The sequence below is a fragment of the Choloepus didactylus genome, chromosome 4, assembly GCF_015220235.1.
Source record: "Choloepus didactylus isolate mChoDid1 chromosome 4, mChoDid1.pri, whole genome shotgun sequence".
NCBI lineage: Eukaryota > Metazoa > Chordata > Mammalia > Pilosa > Megalonychidae > Choloepus > Choloepus didactylus.
In genome coordinates, this window is record NC_051310.1 from 122451406 (window position 1) to 122466026 (window position 14621).

Consider the following 14621-nt stretch of genomic DNA (forward strand, 5'->3'; position numbering starts at 1 on the left):
CTCCGCCCTTCCCCTTTCTGTGTTCACCAGAACTCGAAAAATCCTCTGCTTTTATTTTGGAGTTTTTCGTGTTGTTTTTTTTCTATGTCTGTCTCCTCTCTGCTGGGCTGGCTGCTCTCAGAGTCTCTGGTGTCTGGTCTCAGTCTATCTATGGTTGGAGTTTGAATCAGTAGAATGAGTTTCCGATAAGAGCAGCCACTGCAATTCTCCCTTCTCCTTCCCGGAGCTGACAGCCCCTCCTCCCCCGGGACTGAGCCTGGCAGGGAGGGGCACGGGTCCCCTGGCCGCAAAAACTTACAGATTTCGCTGATCTCAGCAGTTCCACGTTTTCATGAGTGTTGTATGAAGTATGCCCAAAGACAGATTGCTCTGTGGTGTCCAGTCCACGCAGTTCCTGGCTTTTTACCTACTTTCCTGGAGGAGTAACTAAAACATACAGCTCACCAGTCTGCCATCTTGCCCCGCCCTCCTCTTTCAGTATCTTAAATATATCACCACACTTCCTTCTTGCCTCCATAGTTTCTATTAAGAAATCCACACATAGTCTTATCAAGCTTCCTTTGTACGTGATAGATCATTTCTCTCTTGCTGCTTTCAGGATTCTCTCTTTATCTTTGATGTTTGATAATCTGATTATTAAGTCTTGGCATAGGCCTATTCAGATCTATTCTGTTTGGGGAATGCTGCGCTTCTTGGATCTGAAATTTAATGTCTTTCACAAGAGATAGGAAATTTTCATTGATTATTTCCTCTATTATTGCTTCTGCCCCTTTTCCCTTTCTCTTCTCCTTCTGGGACACCAAGGACACGTAAATTCTTGCTTTTCGTTTTGTCTTTAAGTTCCCAGACACATTGCTCGTATTTTTCCATTCTTTTTTCTATCTGTTCTTTTGTGTGTAGGCTTTCAGGTGACTTTTTCTTCAGTTCCTGAGTGTTTTCTTCTGCCTCTTGAGATCTGCTGTTGTATGTTTCCAGTGTATCCTTCATCTCTTGTGTTGTGCCTTTCATTTCCATAGATTCCGCCAGTTGGTTTTTTGAACTTTCAATTTCTACCTTATGTACGTCCTGTGTTTTCATTATACAGTTCATCTCTTTTGCCATATCTTCCCTAAACTTTTTGCATTCAGTTATTATTAGTTGTTTCAATTCCTGCATCACAGTTGAAGTGCAAGTTTGTTCCCCTGACCGGGCCATAACCTCATTTTTCTTGGTGTAGGTTGCAGTTTTCTGTTGTCTAGGCATGGTTTCCTTGGTGACCCCAATCAGGCCTCCCCAGACCAGAATGGGCTAAGGTCCCAGAAGGAAGAAATATTCAGTATCCAGTTTCCCTGAGGGTGTGTCTTAGAAAATTGGTACACCCTCTGATGCCTCCGGTCACGGTGATTTTCTGCCCAGCAGGTGGCACCTGTTAGCCTATAATTCTTGACTGGTGTAAGTTCTGAATAAAAGGCGAGTAGTAGAGCTGGGCCCCACCCCTTTCCTCTTAGAGAAGATAGACACCCTAGGGGGAGGTCATTAGCATTTCAATGGTCTCTCTCTGCCTGTGCTATACCCTTGTCTGGGTCACAGAACTGGGAACTGAAAATGGCCAAGGCTTTCTTCACTGAGTTGAAAAAGGTACAGAGCTAGTCCGAGGTGACCCTCTGGCTCTCCAAGGTCAGTTGTCACCCAAAGCCTCTGTCTACTTGTTGGGGATTCGTACCTCGTAGTGAGCAGTTCACACTCGCTAATTAAAACCCCAGTTGGAGCTCAGCTGAGCTACTATATTTGCTTGCTGGGAGAAAGCTTCTCTCTGGCACCACGAGGCTTTGCAGCTTGGGCTGTGGGGGAGGGGTCTCCTGATTTGGATCTGCAGTTTTTACTTACAGATTTTATGCTGTGATCTTGGGCATTCCTCCCAATTCAGGTTGGTGTATGATGAGTGGACAGTCACATTTGTCCCCCTGCAGTTATTCCGGATTACTTACTAGTTGTTTCTGTTTTTTTTTTAAGTTGTTCCAGGGGGACTACTTAGCTTCTACTCCTCTCTATGCCGCCATCTTAGATCCAGTCTCTCTGTTGCTTCTTATATAAGATAGTAAATAAGACTGGAGGGTGTCTACAAAGTAGGCATTTTCAAAAAAGGAAAAAAGAATGGGGTAATACCATGGGAAATAAAGGGAAAGAAAACCCACTGGATCAAAAACCAGTTAGGAAGCACTACTGCCCATTATATTTTTTTTAAATGAATTGACGCATAAGATATCCTGCCCATGATAGCTTCTCGTGTAGTCTTTTCTTTCTGATTACAATATACAGTGTAAGTTAAAAGTTGTTACACATATTTTGTAAACTGATTAAAAATGCTGTAATGAATGTAATATAAAGAAAATATTTTGTAGAAGCTGTGATTTTTACATATTAGTTTTTTTCTTTTTATTTTTGAATTTTAGTTAGAGAAGTTGTAGGTGTACAGAAAAACCATGTAAAAAAAAAATACAGCATTCTCTTATACCAAACCCCCCCCCCATTATTAATACTTTGATTAGTGTGGTACCTTTGTTGCAACTGATGAAAGAATATTATAATTGTACTATTAACTACAGTCCATAGTTTACATTATGGTGTGTTTTTTCCCACATCTTCAAATGATAGCCCAGCTGAATGCATTAAAGCACAACTCTCCTTTTTTTCATGTTCTCCCTTTTAAGCAAGGTAAAATTTATTCAAATGTGTATATCTCAGTACACACTTATAGTTTGTTTCAGAGTTTAAAAAAGATAGACAAAGGATATTATTATTGTAAACTACTCTAGCTATCACTGATGCACAATGATAAAATTTCATTTTAGAGTTATTTTCTAAGTCCCTGCACTTAGCAAAAGACATGAAATCTACACAACTCTGAGGAAGATTAATATAGGAAGAAAGGTACGTTCTTAATTTATTAACATAGCTAGGAGAAAACAGTATGCTGATCATTACAACAAATATGAAGAGCTGCTTTTGTAACAAGAAATTGTGCATGTCTGACTAATAAGAGGAGTTTGTCTTTCATTAGATGTCATGTCTCTTCACCATGGAGCTAAGAGTCTCTCATAATACCAGAGAGAATGAGAAGAGGGCATAAAGTATCATGTAAAATATGAAGAGGAAAAAGAGGTTTGAAAGATTTCCAACTAAAACATTTCTCTTATAATGGAACACTGCTCTTAGCTAACTATGAGTGTGTCACATCAGGATCTAGGAGGCATGATTAGAATGTTTGGAAAGGAATAGAACCAAAAATTCAACAAGTTAGCCAAGATCTTTCAGATTCCTACCCAGACAGATAAAGAACATCCAGGACTAGAAGAACCAGGAGAATACTACAGATCAGGTGGACTCTAGCAAATGTTGAGTGAAGAGAGCTTTGATCCAAAGAGGCAAAGGCTAGTACTGCTGTTTCATACCTCCTGGTGTGTGTGAAGAGCCCACGGCACTCCTCTGCTAAGTACCAGAAAGGACTGATGAGTACAAGTCAGACATGAGGGCACATATGTAGGGCGTGAGACATGCTTGTCTTCCCACCATCCTGTTAGTGGGATTCAATTTATTGATTTCTGTTATGTAGTTGAGGACTTGGCTCTCTTATTAGTAACACCTTCTCAGCATGTCTGTAGCATGATTTTGGCTAAATTAATAGTCATTTCTTACATTACACTTAGGTAAATATGTATGTTATTATTGCTATGTGGAGATACTTGCTGAGTCAAGAGTTTTAGAGCTATTGCTTCCTTGTTCATTGCTTCCTTGTTATAGTTTGCCCTGGAGTTAATAGGTGCCATGTTTTTTCATTTGCTATTATTGCTAAGCCCACCCCCCCATCCCAACCCAAATGCTCTAAAAGATCTTTGAGCATATTGGTAATTAATGCTTATTAACAAACAATCACCTGTTAATAGTTTCCCAAAAGATCAATTCCATTTCTTTCCCTTGAAACCTTTCTTCTGTGACTATTAGTCATCTATTTTCAATGTCGACTGGTTGCTATCTGGGTCTAGTACATAGCTCTTGACATGGGATTTCTTTTTGCTATTCTTCAGTGCTAAGATTCTTTTGTTTCTTGGATCCCATGTCTCCATCTCTTTTTATTATGTCCCTCTTTGGTTAAAGAACATATTCCAGGTGCTTTCTGAGAAAAAGTACATGGGAGGTAAAATTTGAAAACATATATCTGAAATATCTTTATTCTATTTTCATCTTTGATTAATGGTATGGCTAGGTATAGAATTCTAGGTTGCAGAGTATTTTTCCTCACACTTTTGAAGACACTGTTCCACTAGATCCTGGCATCTAGTGTAACTGTCCAGAATTCTGATGATATTTTGATTCTTGTCCCTTTGGATATAAGCTATTTAAATTTTGTCTCTGGAAGCTTTCAACCCCAATGCTCTGAAATTTCACAACAACGTACTTCAGCTTGGTGTCATTTATTTAATCATTATATTGAGTACAAGATTAGATCCTACCAACATTTTTAGGAAAGTTCCTATATTACTTTTATGATAATCACTTTCCATCCCTTCTGCTCTCATTCTAGAAATCCTATTGGTCAGATGTTGGACTTCCTGGATTGACTGTCTATAATTTTGTTAGTTCTTCTCCCTTATTTTTCATCTCTCTCTGTCATTTTGTTCTACTTTCTAGGTGATTTCCTCAACTTTATCAGCTAACCTCCCTATTAAATTAAAATTTTCTCCTACCGTTTTTAATTATTGTTTTAAACTTTCTTTTTCATGGCTTCTTTCTCTTTTATGCAAATATTTTGTTATTAGAAGATATAAAATTTAGCTTTTAAACAAATTTTTTCTTGATTTGATCTCAATCTCTTCTATGTTAGAGGCACTTAAATCTTTGGTTGTCTTATTTAAAAGTAAGGCACCAACTGGAGGGTTTTCCTCTTCACTCATCTAAAAGTAAGGCATTATTAGACAGGAATTTCTACATCTGGAGGTTTTTCTCTGGAGCATTCAGTTTTTCTGGAAAAGATCCAATTTCCTTATAAATAGGATTAATATACTTGGCTGCAGCATTAGGGAAGCAAGGGCTGAGGGTTCCACTATTCAGCTCCATGCCTCGCCTATTTTCTGTTCTTCTTCTTGGTGTCCCAGATGTGCAGGCTTTCTGATTTCAAGTTTTTCACAAAGATAATCCTCTGATCTTTTGTGGTAAGAGAGAAGGACAGAGCCATATGAGGTAGAGATAAGACTTGGGATCCAGCATTTCTGTAAAAGACCTTCAATCAGTCTTTCTGTTTTCACCCCTATTCTTGACCTCTGCCTTCTGAATATCCAGGACCTCCAAGTACAGAGCCTTTTTGGGGCTGTGGGACAAAATGTTCTCCTTCTTGATATTCTTCTCTGGAGCACTTCTTTCTAAATAAGCTGGTTATAACTACTCCATCTCTTTTTCATTTTACATACAGTTTTTGCTCTCATCTGCTATTGTCTCCTCTTCCATCTGTCCTTATGAGTTAATACTATTTTTATTCATTTTTAGTGGGGATCCAAGAACATGTATAGTATTAGAAGTACATATGCTAAATCTACCATGTTTAACTATCTCATACCAACTGAATTAAGATCTCTTGGGGGTGGTATCTAGACATTTGTTTGGAGAAAGGAAAGCTTTAGGTGATTCTGTGACCAGACAGATTAGAAAATCACCTTCCCAGCCTATTCATCTTCATACTCATTGAAAACCAGGAAATTAAAAACCTAGTAGTTTTCTTGTCCCAATCATCAGCAGAAGACAAGTGAGCTGATTGAACTGACCTCTGAAAGAGTTTGTGGAGAAAGTGTTTGACCACTAACTGAATCTTGAGTAAACCTGAGAGTGCATGCTTGAAGGTGATAAATGAAATGTGCTGGGAAATAGAAATGGGTAGGGCAATGGTAAAATTGTAGCTGTGGTAATGGAAAGACTAAAACCGGCAATAGTGGCGATGGGGTTTGGTGAGTGGGGCACCCAGGCACAAAATGTCCTCTGGCAAAATCTGAGGCTTGGAAGGGAAGCCATTCTCTCAGTTCTTCTCTAGGAGGTCTGGTTTTCCCTCCTAATATAACCACTAGTCCAGGGATGACAGATTTTGGATAGACAGATACCAGTCTTGTAGTGCCATCCCAACTAGAAGGGGAGCCAAGAGAGTCCAGAGGATGTGGAAGTAGGTCTTGTAAACAAAATGCATGGGCTAAGAGAAACTGCTGGACCCAGGGGCTGCTGGGCAAGTTCACTGCAGGGAAGAGGTTCTCAAAAGTGAATGGGTAAGTACTCTAGAGCAACTAGTAAATAGCCAGAAACAACAAGTAAATGGTCTATCACAAGTGTTGGGGAACGTCTGTGACGACATGTATTGTACACCAGTCTAGAATGGATGGAACGGCTGAGGTCGCAGAATAGAATTTTATGTAGAGCTCCCTAAACTGTGGAGCTGGCACCCCTTTCCCACTGGCACGGCACGCTGATTTGGAACACTTCTGTGCTGGTTTGTATATATTATGCCCCCCAGAAAAAGCCCTATTCTTAAATGCAGTCTTGTTGGGGCAGACATATTAGTGTGGATTAGGTTGGAACCTATTGGTTCAGTATTTCCATGGAGGTGTGTGGCCACGCCAATTCAGCATGGGCCTCGATTGGTTTACTGGAGCCTTACATAGGCTCAGACATAAGGAGCTCACAGCTAGCTGGAGCTGAGACAGACATTTTGAAGACGGCCGTTGGAAGCTATTGCAGACATTTTGGAGGACACCATTTTGAGACACAACCTAGGAGCAAGCAGACACCAGCCACGTGCCTTCCCAGCTAACAGAGGTTTTCTGGATGCCAGTGGCCTTTCTCCAGTGAAGGCACCCTTTGTTGATGGACACTTTATGGCCTTAAGACTATAACTGTGCAATCAAATAAACACCCTTTTATAAAAGTGAATCCATTTCTGGTGTTTTGCATTCTGGCAGCATTAGCAAACTAGAACAACTTCCCAGTGGAAAAAACAAACAGGATACTAGGAGTGAGGGAAAGTAACTCAACCAAGCTACAAATGCAGTTTTAATTAACAAATTTGGACTACTGAATACAAGTTACAAGCACAGATAAACCTGGAGCAAGCAGGGAAGGAACCCTGAGGTCTCTCCCGGCAGAGAAGGGGCAGAGCTGACGGGGGAAAAAAAAAAAAGACAGAGGCTTTTCGAGACGGCTGAGCTCAGAATACTGGAAAGTAGCTGTGTCCCAAGAAAGGGGCACAGGGAACTAGGTACCAACCCCAATTGACCGGCGAAACTGGAGGGCTGGGGACTGGCTCTGAAATGGGCATTCTTTCTTTTTCCTTTTTTTTCTTCCATTCTGAGTAGCTCATTAAAGAAAGCCTCAGGCATTTTCAATTGTCAGCGCTGACCCAGGTAAGGGTGGAGTTAAGAGAATCAGAGAGACAAAGGAGGAATTCAAATGTAGGCGATAACTTCCTAAAGGGTGTACCTTCCCTAAGAAAAGGGGGTGTGTGGTCCAGCTCAAGTGGCTGCCTTCCATCCGAGAACTCAGACCCCAGAGCCTGGGGGTGGGAGGGAACCAGAAACAACTTAAGCTTGGCTTCTGACACCCTTAGCCTCTGGCCAGAACAGGGGCTCTTTATACCAGCAGGGAGCTGAGGGCTGACAAATGCTGCCTGATGGATACAACAGGAAAAGCACAGACTCTAGAGGCCTCACAGGAAAAGTCTGACAACCTTCTGGGTCTCATCCTCAGGGAAACTTGATATTGATTACACATTCCTCCTGAGACCTGGGCCCATCTGATTGGGGTAATCAAGGAAACCAGATGCCTGGACAACAAAAAATTATGAGTCACTTTAGGAAAAATGAAGATATGGCCCAGTCAAAGGAACAAACTTAAACTTCAAATGAGATACAGGAGCTGAAACAACTAATTAAAGAAGTTCAAGGAAATCCTCTAAATCAAATCAATGAGGTGAAGGAAAATGTGGCAAAAGAGATGAAGGATATAAAGAAGACACTGGGTGACCATACAGAAGAATTCCTAAGCTTGAAAAAACAAATGGCAGAATTTATGGGACAAAATAAAAACTGAAGGATAAGATGGCTGATTCAAGAACTGCCTTCACAGTAAGAACATTGAATGTAAACGGATTAAACTCCCCAATTAAAAGATACAGATTGGCAGAATGGGTTAAAAAATATGAACCATCAATATATGGCTTACAAGATACTCATCTTAGACCCAGCGACACAAAGAAATTGAAAGTGAAAGGATGGAAAAAGTATTCCATGCAAGCTACAACCAAAAGAAAGCAGGGGTAGTGATATTAATTTCAGATAAAATGGACTTAAATGCAAGAATGTCATAAGAGACAAAGAAGGACATTATATACTAATAAAAGGGACAATTCACCAAGAAGAAGTAAAATCATAAATGTTTATGTACCCAACAAGGTGCTCCAAAGTACATGAGACAAACACTGGCAAAACTGAAGGAAGCAATAGATGTTTCCACAATAATTGTGGGAGACTTCAATACATCACTCCCTCCTATATAGACAGATCAACCAGACAGAGGACCAGTAAGGAAATTGAGAACCCAAACAATGGGATAAATGAATTAGACTATACAGATATAGTATAGACATTACATGACAAATCATGAGGATATACATTCTTTTCTAGTGCTTATGGAATTTTCTCCAGGATAGATCATGTGCTGGGGCATAAAATAAGCCTCAATAAATTTAAAAAGATTGAAATTATTCAAAGTACATTCTCTGATCACAGTGGAATACAACTAGAAGTCAATAATCATCAAAGATCTAGAACATTCGCAAACATCTGGAGGTTAAACCACACACTTCTGAACAATCAGTGGGTCAAAGAAGAAATTGCAAGAGAAACTGCTAAATATCTACAGACGAATGAAAACGACAACACAACATATCAAAATTTATGGGATGCAGCGAAGGCAGTATTGAGGAGGAAATTTATAGCTCTAAATGCATACATTAAAAAGGAAGAAAGAGCTACAATCAAAGAACTAAAGGAACAACCGAAGAAGCCAGAAAATGATCAAACCAATCCTAAAGCAAGCAGAAGAAAAGAAACAACAGGATTAAAGCAGAAATAAATGACATGGAGAACAACAACAAAAAACCAACCAACCACACCAAAAAACAAAACAAAACAAAACAAGAAAACAGTAGAGAGAATAAATAAAATCAAAATCAAAAGTTGGTTCTTTGAAATCAACAGGATTGATAAGCCCTTAGCTAGACTGATAAAGTCAAAAAGAGAGAACACCCAAATAAAAAAAATAATAAATGAGAGAGGGGACATTACTGTGGATTTTGAAGAAATTAAAAAAATCATAAGATGATATTATGAACAACTGTATGCCAAGGAACGATAATTTAGAGGAAATGGATAATTTCCTGGAAACACACGAACAACGTAGACAGACCAGAGAAAAAATAGAAGACTGCAACAAACCAATCACAAAGAGATCCAATCAGTCATCAAAAGGCTTCCTACAAATAAAAGCCCAGGGCCCAGAAAGGTTCACAGGGGAATTCTACCGAACTTTCCAAAAAGAACTGATTACCAATCCTACGTAAACTCTTTTCAACAACTGAAGAAAAAGGAACACTACCTAACTCATTTTATGAAGCCAGCATCACTCTAATACCAAAACCAGACAAAGATGCTACAAGAAAGGAAAACTAAAGGCCCATCTCTCTAATGAATATAGATGTAAAAATTCTCAACAAAATACTTGCAAACTGAATCCAAAGACACATTAAAAAAATCATACACCATGACCAAGTGGGGTTCATTCCAGGCATGCAAGGATGGTTCAACATAAGAAAATCAATCAATGTAATACAACACATTAACAAATCAAAAGGGAAAAATCCAATGATCATCTCAATAAATGCTGAAAAAACATAAGACCAAATTCAGCATCCTTTTTTGATAAAAACACTTCAAAAGGTAGGAACTACTGAAGGAAACTTCCTCAGTATGATAAAGGCATATATAAAAAACCCACAGCCAGCATAGTACTCAATGAGCCTTCCTTCTAAGATCAGGAATGAGACAAGGATGCCTGCAGTAACCACTATTATTCAACATTGAGCTAAAAGTTCTAACCAGGGCAATCCAGCAAGAGAACGAAACAGACATCCAAACAGGAAAGGAAGAAATAAAACTGTCATTATTTGCAGATGATATGATCTTGTATTTGGAAAACCCTGAGAAACCTATGACACAGCTACTTGAGCTAATAAACAAATTTAGCAAAGTGGCAGGATACAAGATTAATGCACAAAAGTTGGTAATGTTTCTGTACACTAGAATGACCTAACTGAAGAGTCACTCAAGAAAAAGATTCCATTCTTAAAAGCAACTAAAAAAATCAAGTACCTAGGAATAAACTTAACCAAGGATATAAAAGACCTCTACACAGAAAATTACATAACTTTTCTAAATGAAACAGAAGGAGACCTAAAGAGATGGGAAAATATTCTGTGTTCATGGATAGGAAGGCTAAATGTTAAGATGTCAGTCCTACCCAAAGTAATCTACAGACTCAATGCAATTCTAATCAAAATTCCAACCACCTACTTTGCAGAACTGGAAAAGCTAGTTATCAAATTTATTTGGAAGGAAAAGGTGCCTCGAATTGCTAAAAACATTCCAAAAAAGAAAAAGGAAGTGGGAGAACTTACACTTCCTGACTTCGAAGCTTACTATAAAGCCACAGTAGTCCGAACAGCATGGTATTGGCACAAAGATAGACATATTGGTCAATGGAATCAAATTGAGAATTTGGAAATAGAACCCTGGATATATCGTCGACTGATTTTTGATAAGGCCCCCAAATCCACTGAACTGGGACAGAACAGTCTCTTCAACAAATAGGACTGGGAGAACTGGATATCCTTATCCAAAAGAATGAAAGAGGATTCCTACCTCACAACCTACACAAATATTTACTCAAAGTGGATCAAAGAGCTCAATATAAGAGTTAGTACCATGAAACTCCTAGAAGATAATGAAGGGAAACATCTTCAAGACCTAGATTTAGGAGGTCACTTCTTAGACCTTACACCTAAAACACAAGCAATGAAAGAAAAAATAGATAAATGGGAACTCTTCAAACTTAAAAGCTTCTGTACCTCAAAGGAATTTGTCAAAAAGGTGAAGAAGCAGCTAACTCAATGTGAAAAAAAAATTTAGAAACCATGTATCTGATAAGAGACTGATAACTTGCATATATAAAGAAACCCTACAACTCAATGACAAGAGTACAAACAGCCCAATTATAAAATGGGCAAAAGATATGAAAAGACATGTCTCTGAAGAGGAAATACAAATGGATAAAAAAACACATGAAAAAATGTTCATCTTCACTAGCTGTTAGGGAGATGCACATCAAGACCACAATTAGATATCACCTCACACAATTAGAATGGTTGCCATTAAACAAACAGGAAACTACAAATGCTGGAGAGGATGTGGAGAAATTGGAACTTTTATTCATTGCTGGTGGGACTGTATAATGGTACAGCCACTCTGGAGGATAGTCTGGTGGTTCCTCAGAAAACTAGATATTGAGTTACCCTGTGATCCAGCAATTTCACTTCTCTGTATATAACCAGAAGATCTGAAAGCAGTGACACAAACTGTATTTGCACACCGATGTTCACAGCAGCATTGTTCACAATTGTCAGGAGATGGAAACAATCCAAACGTCCTTCAACAGATGGATAAACAAAATGTGGTATATACACACGAAGGAATACTATGTAGCAATAAGAAGGAATGAGGTTGTGAAACATATGACAACATGGATGAACCTTGAAGCCATAATGCTGAGCGAAATAAGCCAGAAAGAAAAGGAGAGATATTGTATGTTCCCACTAATGTGAACCTTGTGAAAAATGTAAGTGTCTTAAAATGTAGAATATAGGGGACCTAGTGACAGTCAGAATCTAGTGAAGGGGGAACAATAATCTAATATATACAGATGTGATAATGAGGGTGTTATGATATGAGAATGGTCAGCAGTGACTATGGTTCATTAATGGAATTATAAGAATCAGTGATGCATTGAAGGTGAACAGGTTTGTAAACGGTTGTTTAAAAGTGAGTAACTCACAGAGTAGCACCACAAACCTAAGTAAGTGTTAGCAGGATATACTTGTAAGGTATGACACTGTTGCAGAGGGTTAACAGAGTAGTATGGAAAAACTACCCATTAGGTATTAATGACTATATTTAATAGGAATATCTTACCAAATCTACACTAATACTAGGGATGAAAAATCAGCAGCTGATAAGAACTCTGGGATGTATTATGTTATGATAATTATTTAAAGTTGAGAGTGATGATGATAGTACAACTAAGTGAAGATAATGTCAGAAACTGACGATTTATCTTGGGATAGAATATATATTAAGTCAACTTAGGAACCCACTACTTAATAAATCAAGCCCTTGACAAGACTTGCTCTTGTGAAATTTAGGGTTGTAAATAGGAGGCTGAGCCCTCCTATAATTATGCTTAAGATGCGCCTCCAGACAACTTTTTATTGCTCAGATGTGGTCTTTCTCTAAGCCCAACCTGGCAAAATAAATTCATTAACCTCCCCACCATGAAGGACATGACTCCCAGGGGAATAAATCTCCCTGGTGACGTGGGACGTGATTCCCAGGAATGAACCTGGCCTTGGCAGTGTGGGATTGAAAATGCCTACTTGACCAAAAGGGGGAGAAAAGAAAGGTAACGAGCTAAGGTTACAGTGGCTGAGAGATCCCAAATAGAGTTGAGAGGCTATACTGGAGGTTTCTCTTATGCAAGCTCCACCTAGATATCCCAATTGGCCACAGCATGCCATGCCTTTACCAAAAATAGTCCCCATATACCTAGGTCCCTACCTGATATTCTAACAACATACATTCACTAAGTTTTATTTTTCAGAAACTTAAATTCACTGGAGTGTTCCTATACCAGACAAGTCTTAAAACTCAGAGGCAATAGCCTCTTTAAGATCAACTATCAGATGTGCCCCCTTCCTCATACTGTTGAAACCCCCTTTTAGTATGAACAAGTTAAGGTGCTCACTGCCTAGACACCCCTCAAGATGGAGAAAGAGAGGAAGAAGTAGCAACAAACAAGGTAAGATTGAACAAAAGTCTATGAATACTGAAACTTTATATAATTATACACGCACGCACACACACACACACACACACATATATTTGGATGCTAGGGTGTTGGAATGGCTGGAAGTAAATGACATGATGGGACTGTAGCATATAGCATCCCTTGGAATTTGCTCTATAGCTGCTCGTTGAATTGTGTTTTGAAGGTCTTCACCTTTTTGTATAGATCTTGTATTGCATAATAAGGAAAGAATTGAAATTGTGGAACTGTAACCCATAACAATTTTTGAAATTACCTATATGACTGTTTGTTGAGCTATATATCAAGAGATGATGCCTTTCTGTATGTATATTACATTTTACAATAATGGATAAGGCTGAAGTTGTGGAACTGTGACCCAAGACATTCTTTGAGATTTGCTCTCTACTTGTGAAATCATGCATTGAAAGTTATCGCTGTTATGTATATATGTTAAAGTTCACAACAAAAAAAAAAAAGTGGAAAAAAAAAGTATTTGCAATGCCCCCTTGAGAGACTGGGGGAAAATGTGGAAATATTAAACTTCCCCACCTGGGGGATTCCTGATATTCTCGCAAGCACTGAGGACTACCAGTTTAGCAGGCCAAGCCCTTGATCTTGGGGCTTGCCCTTATGAAGCTTGTTACTGCAAAGAAGAGGCTAAGCCTACTCATAATTGTGCCTAAGAGTCACCCCCAGAGAACCTCTTTTGTTGCTCAGATGTGGCCTGTCTCTCTAAGCCAACTTGGCAGGTAAACTCACTGCCCTCTTCCCTACGTGGGACATGACTCCCAAGGGTGTAAATCTCCCTGGCAATGTGGGACATGACTCCCGGGATGAGCCTGGCCCTGGCATCATGGGATCAAGAAAGACTTTGTGACCAAAAGGGGGAAGAGAAATGAACAAAATAAAGTTTCAGTGGGTGAGAGATTTCAAATGGAGTTGAGAGGTCATTCTGGAAGTAACACTTAAGCATTATATAGATATCCCTTTTTAGTTTTTAATTTATTAGAATAGTTAGAAGGAAATACCTGAAACTGTTGAACTGCAATCCAGTATCCTTGATTCTTGAAGATGATCATATAACTTATGGTGTTAATGTATGATTGTGAGAACCTTATGGCCCACACTCCCTTTACTCAGTGTATGGACAAATGAGTAGAAAAATGGGGACAAAAAGTAAATGAATAATGGAGGGGGAGGAGGGGTATGGGATATTTTGGGTATTCTTTTTTACTTTTATTTTTATTTTATTTCTTGGAGTAATGAAAATGTTCAAAAATTGATTGTGGTTATGAATGCACAACTTTGATACTGTGAACTGTTGTACAGTTTGGATGATTGTATGGTATGTGAATATATGTCAATAAAATTGCATTTAAAAAAAAGTGAATGGCTAAAACATTATCAAAATAACT

The 14621-nt window shown here is 38.8% G+C and overlaps 1 protein-coding gene across 4 annotated transcripts in view; it reads right to left on the reverse strand.

Annotated features, from left to right (window-relative positions):
* The window catches only part of TCF12 (transcription factor 12), a 500835-nt gene that overhangs the window by 17511 nt on the left and 468703 nt on the right, over positions 1-14621 (reverse strand). The gene's annotated exons all lie outside the window — the stretch shown is intronic.